Source organism: Magnolia sinica, chromosome 14, assembly GCF_029962835.1.
Source record: "Magnolia sinica isolate HGM2019 chromosome 14, MsV1, whole genome shotgun sequence".
NCBI lineage: Eukaryota > Viridiplantae > Streptophyta > Magnoliopsida > Magnoliales > Magnoliaceae > Magnolia > Magnolia sinica.
In genome coordinates this window covers 20,526,021-20,539,223 of record NC_080586.1, presented here as the reverse complement: position 1 = coordinate 20,539,223, position 13,203 = coordinate 20,526,021, and the positions used below count along the sequence as shown (strand labels likewise).

The 13,203-nt window shown below is 39.2% G+C and overlaps 1 long non-coding RNA gene across 2 annotated transcripts; it reads right to left on the bottom strand.

The window, feature by feature from the left end:
- Positions 1-5,914: 5,914 nt before the first annotated feature.
- Positions 5,915-7,311, bottom strand: LOC131225469 (uncharacterized). Of its 2 annotated transcripts, XR_009161365.1 has the most exons (4): positions 6,905-7,311; positions 6,534-6,754; positions 6,306-6,445; positions 5,915-6,133 (listed from the first exon to the last, which is right to left on the bottom strand). It is a non-coding gene; the product is annotated as an uncharacterized LOC131225469 (long non-coding RNA). The 2 variants fall into 2 exon arrangements; XR_009161364.1 differs by having other exon boundaries at positions 6,306-6,754.
- Between the last annotated feature and the right edge of the window lie 5,892 nt (positions 7,312-13,203).

Sequence of the window (13,203 nt, the reverse complement as noted above, 5' to 3'; positions counted from 1 at the left end):
AGAAAAAGCCTGCGACTCTGCTCATGGGGTACATTGAATCCAGCCCATCCATAAGGGTCGACCACCAGAAAAGTTTGACACCTCGAAACTAGGGTTGATTCAACCATCACGTGGGCCACCATATGAATAAGGTTGATTCAACTATCACCCATCAGCCACCATATGAATAAGGTTGATTCAACCATCAAGCATCACGTGGGCCACAGGGCCACCATATGAATTTGGAAGCTTTTGGGTGGATATCAATTGTTTTCTATATCTCATATAGACCTGAATTTTTGGTCATCCAATCGTCACAATGGGAGTCACATGAAGAGTGTGTTGGATAGCATACACACAACAAGGTGGACCCACACAAACATTTGAATAACATTTACACGGCATATTAGTAGCTTTTACACGCATGTGAATAAATAGCCTTCAAAGGCAGGACTATAACAGGTGTTTAAAAAGCTTTTTTCTACAAAGCAATTGCAGACTATCCAACCTCATCCGATAATTGCAACTTGCAACTTGCAAGTGAATGTGAAAGAAAGCTACAAAAGTCAAGCAATGGGTTGTACTTTTCACGTGGATGATGTGAATATTCAAAGCTAAGAGACAACAGGAAAGAAGAAATCAAATCAAAATAACAATTATTTTTTTCATAATTACAATTGCATGCTACTTTAGATAGATTAAGGTATTGTTAGTGAAAGTTACATTTTTCATCTTTTGTCTTTTTTATTAGTAGGCAAGTGTATGGAAACCTTCCCATGCACCTAATTGCGGCTGGACGGGTTGGCATCCACATCACTTATCTGGAGCATTCATTTGGTCTGGCCCACCTTTCATCCGCTGCTGCATAAAAATCAATGTAATTAGATGGTAGCCAACATCCCCTTGAATGGACGTATCTTCTACGTCCATTGATGGTTTGTATCATCTGATCGGTATGATTTTCTCAGGCAGGCTATGAAGAGTAAATGGACGGTCCAGATTGATGTTCTGGATTGTCCACATGTGCAAATGCAATAGCTGCATTGGAAAGTTTCCATTAGCCCACTAGGTGATTTGTCTTTTTAATATAGTCTCTAAAATCCATGAAAGTTTTATAAAGTGAAGGGTGCTGTTACAAGTACAGACACCTTAACCAAATCCTCATAGATTTTTGCTAAAGCAGAACCAGCATCATGCGACCCCCCTCTTTTAGAATAATTTGGATGCCTGTGGCCTACCAAAATAAGATTCCACCTGATGATTGGGCCCATGCCACTACTACTTTACTCAGTTCTGTCATATCTTAGGCATGGATCAGAACAAAAAGTAATGTGCTTGCATTGCATTTGGGTTAGCCCTATGCTTTGGGGGACCCTATATTTTATAGAGCCCAAGTCCAATACAAGCCCATTGTGGGTTTCGACAGCTTCCGTTAATCCTAATTTTTATAAATAAGGGTCATTAGGAAAATTGATGCAGTTAGAGATTGGAGACTTATTTAGATTTTTTATTTTTTGTAAGAGACATATTTAGATTAATATTGACTGGAAGAAAGATGGAAAATATACCATAAAAATACCTTTGAAGTTGTTGCTTGGGCATCTGATCATAGTCAGATATTAACTTGATTAGAGTTTTGAGTTTCGCTTGTTTGAAATTATTTTCAAGAAATAACTTGGATTACTACGATGTTTTCAGTTGTACAAGTTTAGTGACATGATTTGCGATGTGATTGCCATTTTTTTTTTCTTAATTACATCAAACATCCCAAATTATATCAATGGGATATGTCACAACTTTAGTGGTTGGATTTTATATATCTTTCAATGATCTAAACTGTTTATATGATGGACCTCACATTGAATGGTAGATTTCCATAAAGTAAGAAATCTCAAATTAGAATCCTTTAACATACACACGATTAATTTTGTAAGATTTTGAAGCTATATATGAAAACTTGGTGCAAAATCCATCTTGTGCTTGTACATTTTCAAGGATTTGGAATCAGTAGGCCACATATAGGATGGACCATATGCCATAAGTTGCATTGATTGGATGATCTAAATTTTCTGATCAATCACGTGTTTGGACGGTCAACCCAATATGTAAACAAAAAGTTTTAAGGGGTTGTTTGGATGTGAGGGGCCCTAAAGTATGTGTGTGCATATAGAAGAATGCTCACCTGCACACCTTCTTACGAGAGCACCCGTGTGCATGTTTGCATGTGTCATGGGCACATAATCTGAACGGTCCACATGATGTGGCACCCCTTGAAACTCTATAAGCGCAATTTTCAGCCTAATACAAAACTCTGGTGGGCCATAGCAAAGAGAAATGCAAATCAAGGGAGGAAACTATTTCCTTTTGCCATGGCCCACCAGAGTTCTGTATCAGGCTGAAAGTTGGGTTTAAGAGGTTTCAATGCCATATCACATGGACGGTTCAGATTATGTGCCCATGACAGATGTGCAAAGGTGCGGGTGCTCACATAAGAAGGTGCGCATGTGAGCATTCCTCTATATATATGTATATGTATATACATATACATATACATACATATATACGCGCGCGCGCGTGTGTGTGATCAAACAAAATCCCTGAGAATATGTTTTTCTAATGTTTGGATATCACAAATCTAATTTTGTAGAATCTAGAAATTGTGCATGGTATAAGGGAAGATTTGCCAAGAATTATATTGTACATATTTACAAAGAGGAAATTCTAAACTATTAGTTGGTAGGGAATTTTTTAGTTAAAGAGGGGGCTCCTTGGAAATTGGCTATTTGGATTGGATTGTGAGAAAGAAAGGAATTGGAAAGGTTTTTTTTATTTTTTTTTATTTTTTTATTTTTTTTAAAATAACATTTATGTGACCTTTTGTCTTGTTTTAACAACAAAGCATGGTGAATTTCGCAAAGCAATATATAGACATTTTGATGGTTAAAAATTTTTGCGCAAAAAATTAGATGTCTATTGTGGGAGGAACAAAGGATTTTCATTTTCTATTCAAACAAGAATTAAAATTAATTAATTATTATTATTATTTTTTAAAAACAACATAGGAATCCTTGTTTCAGTAGTGGTCTTTTAGGGGTTGTTTCCAACATGGCATTCAATGGCATTGAATTGCATTAGGTGGAATCAACACCGTTATTGCACCATGATCATATGTCTAGAAATATCATGGTATGTTGACCGACCAATTCTATGCTTGAGATGAAATTCTTCCTTTGGGAAAGTACTCTATTGAGTGAAACTTGTGTTTGATAGACAATGGGATTGTAATTGACGGACTATATATATTTTACAATTGTTACTGATCACCTAAATGCATATGTAACTCGATTGTCACGTGTAAAGGGCACATATGGGCGGATGATAGGGATAAAACACATGCATCCACATGGGGCCCATTGTAGTAGATTTTGAAATCTACTAGAAATCTCATCATATCTCTACTTCGACGGAATGATATGACACCTGGATTAATCCAATACTTCTCATCTTTTCCAAACATAAGGAAAAAATTTACATTGGACCAAATGCAATTCCATACCACCTAATCCCACATTCTAAACAGGCCCTAAAAGGTGCAAAGACTTATAGATTCTTCTAATCTGGAAAAGGTTCAAGTCATCCTCCATCTATTGCAGGTAGCACAAGATTAATGATCTCTAGATCACAAAAACATGGGGCCCACTTGTAGAGATTGAGTGTATCATGACACCATGAAGGCATTATCATTTCTGATTCACCAACTCTACAATCCTTCTAAATCTAAAGATGTTGGATGAATAATATCCACCACCACCAGTACCTACATTTATCGGCCGATACACTCCCATGCTCTTAGTGTGCCCCTTGCTCATAGTACTACAATCCTACTCCAAATGGATTATAATTCTACTCCAAATGCGTGACATGCCGTGACATTGCATCTCCAGACACTTAAGAGTGATGGTGATCAAGGTTTGATATATGATCATTTGATATTGGTACGTATTGTCGATACATATCCATGTCGTGCATGAATGGTATGACAGTATTGGCACATACCGGTATTGTGCATGAATGACGTGGCAGTATTGGTACATACAAGTATTGCACATTAATGATACGGCTGTATCAGTTAGTATCGGCCTGAAACAACCCAATACAGGAGTAATGTTGGGCGATACGACTCCATATCAATGGTGAATGATTCAATACACACAAACCGGTTTGCTAACCAAGATACCAAGGCAAGGGATATTGGATTTGGGTGTGACAGTGATGATATGTTGAACACTAACAATGATATTTTGAAGCACTTCTACGAAAATTATGTTATTTTAGGCCATGTTCAGCTTATGGACATTTTAGGCAAAGAGAAAAGTAAGACGTGGTTTTAACATTCGTACTCTTTATAGAATTCCTTAAGAGTTGCCAAAGACTAGCATCGATAGGTGATAGGTGATGAGTTCGGTGGGTATAGTGTTGAATGGTCAACAAAGACTACAATCGGTTGATGGTTGAGTAATAGCATAATGAATAATGTGGCGAATCCTGCAATGGGAACAACATTTAGTTAAGGTTGGTGGTGGGTGCGCTAGAGAACATGAGTCTGAAATAGAGATGAAGATGGGCCATGGGATGATGAATGGTGAAGATCAAGAGAGAGAGACGAGGGAAGATGGGTTGGATCAGGGCTAAATTATGGCTCTGATACGATGTTATACACAAAAGACTACATTGTGGAAACTGTATTATATTGATTTGAGATTAGAAAAGATGAGAGATCTCTAGAGATTTGTATATACTTATCTATTGTTTATACTATATTATACATATATAATTGTACATAGATATCTTATATTCTTAACACATCCACACAACCAATTATATCTTTCTCTTAACCTCCTATTTCATGCATTGATCTCAGGGTTGATGACATTAGATTTTGGAGATGATAAGGGAATCCACGGTAGAAAATAGGCCTCAACAGATCAATGGTCTTGATTTCTAGACCATGGGCACCATTTGTATGGACTGGTGTAATTGGACACTATTCATGCTGTGATGCTTCAGGACTTCATACTTCCTCCTTTTAAATATAAGAAATGCTAATTGCAATGGCTTCACATGTGGAAACTAGGGCTACAAGTTGGGTTTAGGTCAACCCAACCCGAATTGGGTTGGGTTATCAAGGTCTTAGGTTGGGTCTAAGTTGGAAAATGCCAATTCGATTGGAAATCAGGTTAAGTTTGAGTTGAGTAAATTTTAGTCAGGTTAGATTGGGTAGTGAATAATTACATGTATTTGGGATGGGTTGAGTTGGGTTGGTTCGAATACAAATTAAGGAACTCAAGTTGGGTTTGAGTTCCACACCTTGGGTTGGAATTCAAGTTGGGTCAGGTTGTAGGTTGGGTCCTTTTGAGGACGGGTTGGGCTCGGGTTGATCCTCTCTCTCTCTCTACACACACACACACACACACACACACACATATACATGTATATGGAAAATGGCACTACACCAAAATCACGGATTTACGACGGACCAAATTCGTCGTAAAGCCAAAACAACGACGGATTTCATCCGTTGCTGTTTGCTGGGTTTTTTTTTTTTCTCGACAGATAAAATCTGTCGCTGAATCTGCAACGGATAAGGTTCATTGTAGATTACCGACGGATAAGATCCGTCGCAAAAATTAAAAATCCGCTGCTGAAATTCTATAAAACCACCCGAATAATGTCATTAAAAATAGTAGCGACGGATAAAGTCCGTTGCTAATAGTAGTAGAGTGACGGACTATATCCGTCATTGATTTGCAACTGTTAAGAAATTAGTGATGGATTTGGTCCATCACTAAAATATCTGTAAATTTTAAAAAAAAGATCGTAGATTTTATTTATTTATTTTTTTGAATCTTACACCTGATAGTCATTCCAAAAATAATTCACATGATTGTTTAATAAGAATCCCATTCACAAAATTGGTAACAATTTAATTCAATAAAGAGGAAATGGCCAAGTGGGGCCATTTGAATGGACTACTACAGGTACACCTTTCTTTTCAGATAATTCAAATCAAACCATAATTAAGAAAAATTATACTAGACAATATGTAACCTGTAGGACAAACAAACCATCTTCAGCCAAAACGGATTCGCAACAACTGAAGAACTCCATGTATTCATGGCCAACTCCTATCGTCTCACTGCAATTAAAAAAATAATAATAATTCACCAGTTGGGGAATGCAATTTAATTGTCTGTTAAAAGCTGGAGTTTCAGCAATTGATGGGAAATCATAGTGTACGAATTACAATTTAAAGCACAAAGTAGAACTACCTGAGCTGCATCTATACTATCACGATGGAATTGGCAAATTTTCCCTAGAGCTGAGACAACATTGTTATATGCCATCACATTATCAGAATGGAGTGCATTAGGCTATCTTGTAACAAAATTTAGCCTGGAAAGAGCCTCTGCAGGCCAATAAAAGGCAGGTGTTGGTTGACGGTGTTAAAAAGGCATAATTCCTCAAAGGTAGGTGCACAGGAAAAAGAAAGATACCTCCTACAAGAGGTTTAAACACAGATCCACCAAACTCTGCACAAACTCCAATTCCATAAACAATAGCTTGAAAATAAAAAAATTAGCTTGTATATGATCCAAGAAAGCTATATGAAATAGAACAACAAGAAAACTCAATGGTCCAAGTGCAGACCTGTCGAACATCAGGGCTCTCATCATTGCAAGCATCTAGTAAAAATGGTAGATAGGTATCATAATATCTGTTCAAAAATAGTACAAAAAAATAAAATAAAATTAAGACACCACCCAGTCAGAATACAATTTCATAGTTTTAACGTTTCAAAGGCACATGCATACACTTAACATGAATGCATATAATCAGTTAAAACATTTTAAGGGGGCATGCATACTTAAGAGCCGCTTCTCGACATTGTTCTGCAACATCATCGAAAATGAAGAAGAGAATCCTTCTTTCTTCAGCTGTTTTATCCTTACCCTGAAAATCAAAAGCGTCAGAAATCCCAAAAATACAAAAAGAAATGCCACCGCTGTCTACAGAAGAAAAGTCACCAAAAAATTGTAGTTGAAATTATTCAAAATATTTGATGTTGACAAAGCAGTGGCCAGAGACTAGAGAAAACTATCATTCCATAGGTAGGGAATGGTTTTCGCTTATTCTTTAAATGGTAAGAGTGAATTTTGCATATTATTCAAATGAAAAATTACTGTTTCTCTTATGTTTGCACTGCGGGGGAAAGAAAATATGCCAGGAACAGGATAATAGTTCCCTGTGCCTTCTTTAGAAAGCAAACATAGACGCAAGTGCCACACAAAATAGATTTTTATTAAATCATGATTTTTATTTTTTCCAAATCTCATTTTTTTCTCTAACATTGTTAAATTTTTTATTCTTAATATTTTTTTCATGTGATATTACAAATCATTTAAATATTAGTTTTAAATTAAAAAAAAAATAATTTCCACTCATTTGTAATAAAAACAATTTTTTTTTTTTTTTTTTTTTTTTTTTTTTTTTTTTTTGCATTCAATCAATTGTTAAAAAATAATCTTATATACAAATATGTACAATTAAACCACTGAAATTCTATTAAAAACAATTATTAGACTACAAAAAAACATTTTTTTTCCTCCATATTCTAAAAAAAAATGAAAAAAAATAATGTTTAGGGCAAAGTCCTTTTACGATGGACCATGATCCATCACAAAAGCAATTGAAAACCATCGCCAACTGGTATTTTAGGTGGGAACTTGCTAATGAGCATATTCCATTGCAAAATCAAAATTTGTGATGGATCTAGTCCGTCGCTATTTGACGATGGACCACAATCCGTCGTAAATTAGATTTTAGCGACGGATTTTGGTCCGTCGTGAAATTCTGCGACGTTTGAACTATGAATTTTCGAGAAAGACGGGATTGGCGACGAAATTTTTCCGTTAGCAACGGATTAAATCCGTCGTTAAACCAAGCGATTTTTGCGACGGACGAAGTGTAGTACTATGAGGTTAACCTCATGGGAACTTCCCACGAGGTTTAGTTGTGTGGGCCCCACTATGATGTGTGCATCTACCCCATTAGTCAATGCGCCATTCCACGATGGGCCTCGAGCTTAAAAATCAAGTCAATCCATGGCTTTGGTGGGCCACACCACATACAATAGTTAAGAAGGGTCACCCTCCCATTAAAACATTCATAATTATTTTTTGGGCCCACCTTGATGAGTGGTTTACAAATCCAACATAGAGGGGTCAGACCAAGTTTCAAACGCATCCAAATTTCAGGTGGGCCCCACTAAGTCCTTTTATATATTTTAGGCATGTCTTCTCATGATTTTTGTGTGTGTATGTGTGTGTGTGTGTGTGTGTGTGTGTGTGTGTGTGTGTATCCATCTCACTACTGGACACAAGGCAAGGTAATGTAGGTCTTTTCTTCCGAATCAGAGCCACTCATCATGTGCACAATCCCAGCAATTTAGATGGCCTATTTCGCATCAAGCCATATACGCCATCTAAATTGCTGAGATTGCACGCGTGATGAGTGACACAGGGATGAACGTGATGAGTATAACTACTCCGAATCCACGGAGCTTCTCTGGACTCCTCATAGAGACTTCTCGAATCCACGAGGAAATAAAGCAGGAAATAGAAATAAATTCTAATAAATTTGAAATTGATTAATTGATCAATAAAAATGAGTTCACAACCCTTTAAATAGGGGTACCAAGCAATGAGAAAGAAATCAGAATCAAACTACCACTAAAACTCCTAGAATCCGTGACTTACTATAAATAGTAAACTTACTATTTATAGAGGGTCGTGATGTCTACTAGTGCGCAAGGTTTTCGGCCAAAAATAGTAAGTGTCCCATTTGGCTTCACCAAACTATTCTCCTAATTATTCTAAGCTCTTTTCATGTTGGATGCAACTCCTAGAGCCCAACGGATGAAGAGTTATAATCAAACTAAAACTTATTATTTATAGTAAAAACGAAATTAAAACAGGGAAACGATCGTCGATCCAGGGGTAGTTCATAAATCTGGCTTGCATAACCCAGCGTAGTGGGGTTGGTTGGCTAAAGTAGCTCGTTCTACCTTAAAATCATATATTTTACGCCTGATAACTCATTCTGGATTGTGAGATACGCCCGATCTAAGGTCCGATGGACCGGATCACTTCTGTCGTCAATCGGGCCTTTTCTGATCCATCTTGGCCATGAAACTGCTCACGACCTGCTCTACATCAGTCCCCTCCACTTTAAAAGTACTCGTCCTCGAGTTCTCATCAGTCCCTTTATGATACTCGGTCAGGTCCGTAACGATGAAAGTCTGTGAGATCGCCATGTCATCTGAAAGATCAACAACATAAGCATTGTCATTAATTTTTCGAATGATTGGGATGGGTCCAATCTTCTTATTTTTTAACTTGTTGTACGTCCTGGTCGGAAATCTCTCTTTGCGCAGATGGACCATAACGCGGTCGCCCACCTCGAACACTTTTTGTCACCGGTGCTTGTCCCCTTGTTCCTTGTACTTCTCGTTCGAGGCATGTAGCTTGGTCCGTACTTCTGCATGGATGCCCATGATCTTGTCTGCCATATGTTCTGCTGCAATGCTCGTGCCTAGCTGCTTGGGCATAGGGACCAAGTCAAGTGTGTGGCGAGGCACTTGTCCGTATATAATCTGGAACGGTGATTTCCCTATCGAGCGGTTCACCATGTTGTTGAATGCAAACTCTGCTTGAGACAAGGTCAAATCTCACTGCTTTAATTTTTCTCCTGAAATACAGCGAAGGAGGTTTCCCAACGTGCGATTCACAACTTTGGTCTGCCTATCAATCTGTGGGTGGTAAGAGCTGCTGAATTGAAGTCGCGTATCGAATCGAGTCCACAAACTCCGTCAAAAGTGGCTAATGAACTTCGTGTCACGATCAGAAGTAATGGTCTTGGGGACCCCATGTAGCTGTACGACCTCCCTGAAGAATAGATTCGCCACGTGTGTTGCATCAAGGGTCTTCTTGCATGGGATAAAGTGTACTATCTTGGAGAAATGATCTACTACCACGAACACCGAATCTATGCAGCGTTGTGTTCGTGGGAGACCAAGCACGAAGTCCATTGATAAATCCTCCCAAGGACTGTCAGGCACAAGAACGGGGTGTAGAGACCCGTATTCTGAGATTGTCCCTTGAAGGTCTGACAAACATGACAGCGTTATACGACTTTTCCCACATCACGTACTAATTGCGGCCAGTAATACCGCTCTTCCAAAAGAGCCAGTGTCTTGTCTCGCCTAAGGTGTCCACCGAGGCCACCTCCATATAGCTCCTGAATAATCTGCTCCCTTAGAGAACTTTGGTGGATGCACAATCGATTCCCTTTGAAGAGAAAATTGTCCTATATATGAAAGTCACTGGGGTGACCTTCTTGGCACTTCATCCAAGAATCTTTGAAGTCCTCATCCTCGGCATACAGCTCCTTGAGACAGTCGAAGCCGACTACCTCATTGCTCATCGTAACAAGCAGTGATGCACGACAACTAAGTGCATCAGCCACCTTGTTCTGCTGCTCTGACTTGTGCTTAAGAACGAATGTGAATTCCTGTAAAAATGCAACCCATCTAGCATGCACATGATTCACGTTAGTCTGACTACTAATAAACTTTAATGCTTGATGGTCAGTGTACAGAACAAACTCTCTTTGAATCAGATAATGTCGCCAATGTTGCAGCTCCTGAACAACTGCGTACAACTCAAGCTCATAAGTCGACCACTTCTTTCGGGCTTCGCTGAGCTTCTCGCTGTAGAAGGCTACTGGCCTGCCTTTCTATGATAATACTCCTCTAATTTCGACATATGAAACGTCACACTCAACCTCAAACAATTTGTCAAAATTAGGAAGCACCAAGACCGGTGTTGTAGACAAATGATGCTTGATCTCATGAAAGCTCTTGTCAGCTTTATCGGTCCACTAGAATGGTCCTTTTTTCATGCAATCTGTTATAGGCGTGACTATGGTGCTAAAATCTCACACAAATCGACGATAGAAAGTCGCCAACCCATGAAAAGTCCTCACCTCATGAATGTTTGTCGGGATCGGCCATTCCCTAATAGCTCACACCTTTTCATTGTCCACACGAATGCCTTTGGACGTTACAACAAATCCTAAAAACAACAGGCTGTCAGTTAAAAAACTACACTTCTTCAGTTGAGATACAACTTGTTAATTTGTAGGACCTGCAATACTTGCCTGAGATGTTTCTTGTGCTTCGTCTCATCCTGGCTATATATATCAATATGTTATCAAAATATACTACCACAAATCAGCCAGTGAACGGTTTTAGAACTTGATTCATCAAACGTATAAAAGTACTTGGTGTGTTCGATAGGCCGAAGGGCATGACCAGCCACTCATATAACCCTTCCTTGGTCTTGAATGCCGTTTTTCACTCATCACCAGGTCGGATACGAATCTGATAGTACTCACTCCTTAGATCTAGTTTAGAAAACACCTCGTCCAATCGTGGTATTGGGAACCGATTTTTGATGGTAATTTTGTTGATTGCCCAGCTGTCGACACATGTGCCAGCTTTCATATTTTTTTGGCATTAATAATGCTGGTACGACACATGGGCTCATACTCTCTCATGAGACCCTTACGGATCAATTCCTCCACTTGCCCCTGAAGTATCTCACACTCCTTCAGATTCATCCGATAATGAGGGCGATTGGGCAGACTAGCCCTAGGGACGATGTCTATGTGATGTTAGATGTCCCTCATGAGGAGCAATCCATCAGGTAAATCCTCAGGCCAGACTTCTTTGAATTCATTTAGCAACAATCTTAAACTTGGAGGGATGTTTGAGGGTTCCTCTTCCTCACCCTTCACCATTACGGCGTATACCTTGCCGGTTTTCTCAGATTCCTCCATAAAATCTCGAATGGTTAAGAGGGAACTCCCCTCCACTTTAGAGGCTTCAGGGTGGTTCTCTGGTGCCATAGGGGCAATGATTATTTTTCGACTATCCTTAACGAATATGTAGATAATATCTCATCCCCGATGGGTCGCATCACAGTCCGACTGCCAGGGTCGACCGAGTAGCATATGACAAGCTTCCATGTCGACCACGTCATAAAGTATTTGATCCTTATAATTTCTGCCAATTGAAAATGAGATAGTGCATTGTTTAGTTACCTTGGTCTCATTCACCTTTTTTATCCAGCCGATTGAGTACGGGGAAGGATGTTTTGTCGTTGGTAGCTGCAACTTGTCCACCATCACTCTTGAGACGATATTCTCGCTACTACCACTATCTATGATCACATCATAGACCTTTCCGTTGACATTGCACCGAGTACGAAGTATATTGTGTCGCTGTGGATGTAATTCCTTTTGTGGGGCATACAGTAATCGCCTCATAACTAGAAATTCACCACGATCCTCGCCCGTCACTTCATCGCCAACTGATAATTCTTCAGTGGTTTGTTCATGTTCATCAAAGCAATGACCTTTTTCTGCGTCCTCATCTTCAGTGCCCCCTTCGTTTATAGTCAAGTGTGCTACGGGACGTTGAAGATAAGTGTTTGATAAGTGGCTTGGCTGGCTACAGCAGTAACAATTGTTCGACCTTGGTCGAGCATAAGGATTTGGAGTCCTACTCGGGCCCGCTGTTGTGGGTGCTGCACGTTGAGGCCTGGATGAGTTGCTCCCCGTATCACGGTTTGCTGCTATAGGAGGTTGAGGATGTTCTCCTACTGGATCTTTTCCTTGTACCAACACTGGATCCTGCGTGGGACCCGTCATGGGAGATCGAGTTGAAGGATATGGACGGGTAGGAGCTCTTGCAAGTTGTGTTTTTGCCCTACCCGCCAATTGAACTGCTTCATTCACGGTCCTGAATTGTCGGTCGCAACTCACCTATAAATCATGCCACCTTCTGTGACTTAGATTCTGACAGATCATTTCGTGTTGCCAACCGCTGAAATTCTTCAGTGTAATCTGTGATGGTTCGATTTTCTTGTCAGCAATTTTGATATTACTGGAATAATATCTGCTCATAATCACTGGGGAGAAATCGTGATCAAAGAAGACGTCTCATCTGTGACCATGATGAGATGGATGCATTGTTCTGACGGGCTCGTGAGAGTTGTAATTATTCCCATCATGCAAAAGCACCAGATTTTAATTTAAACACTA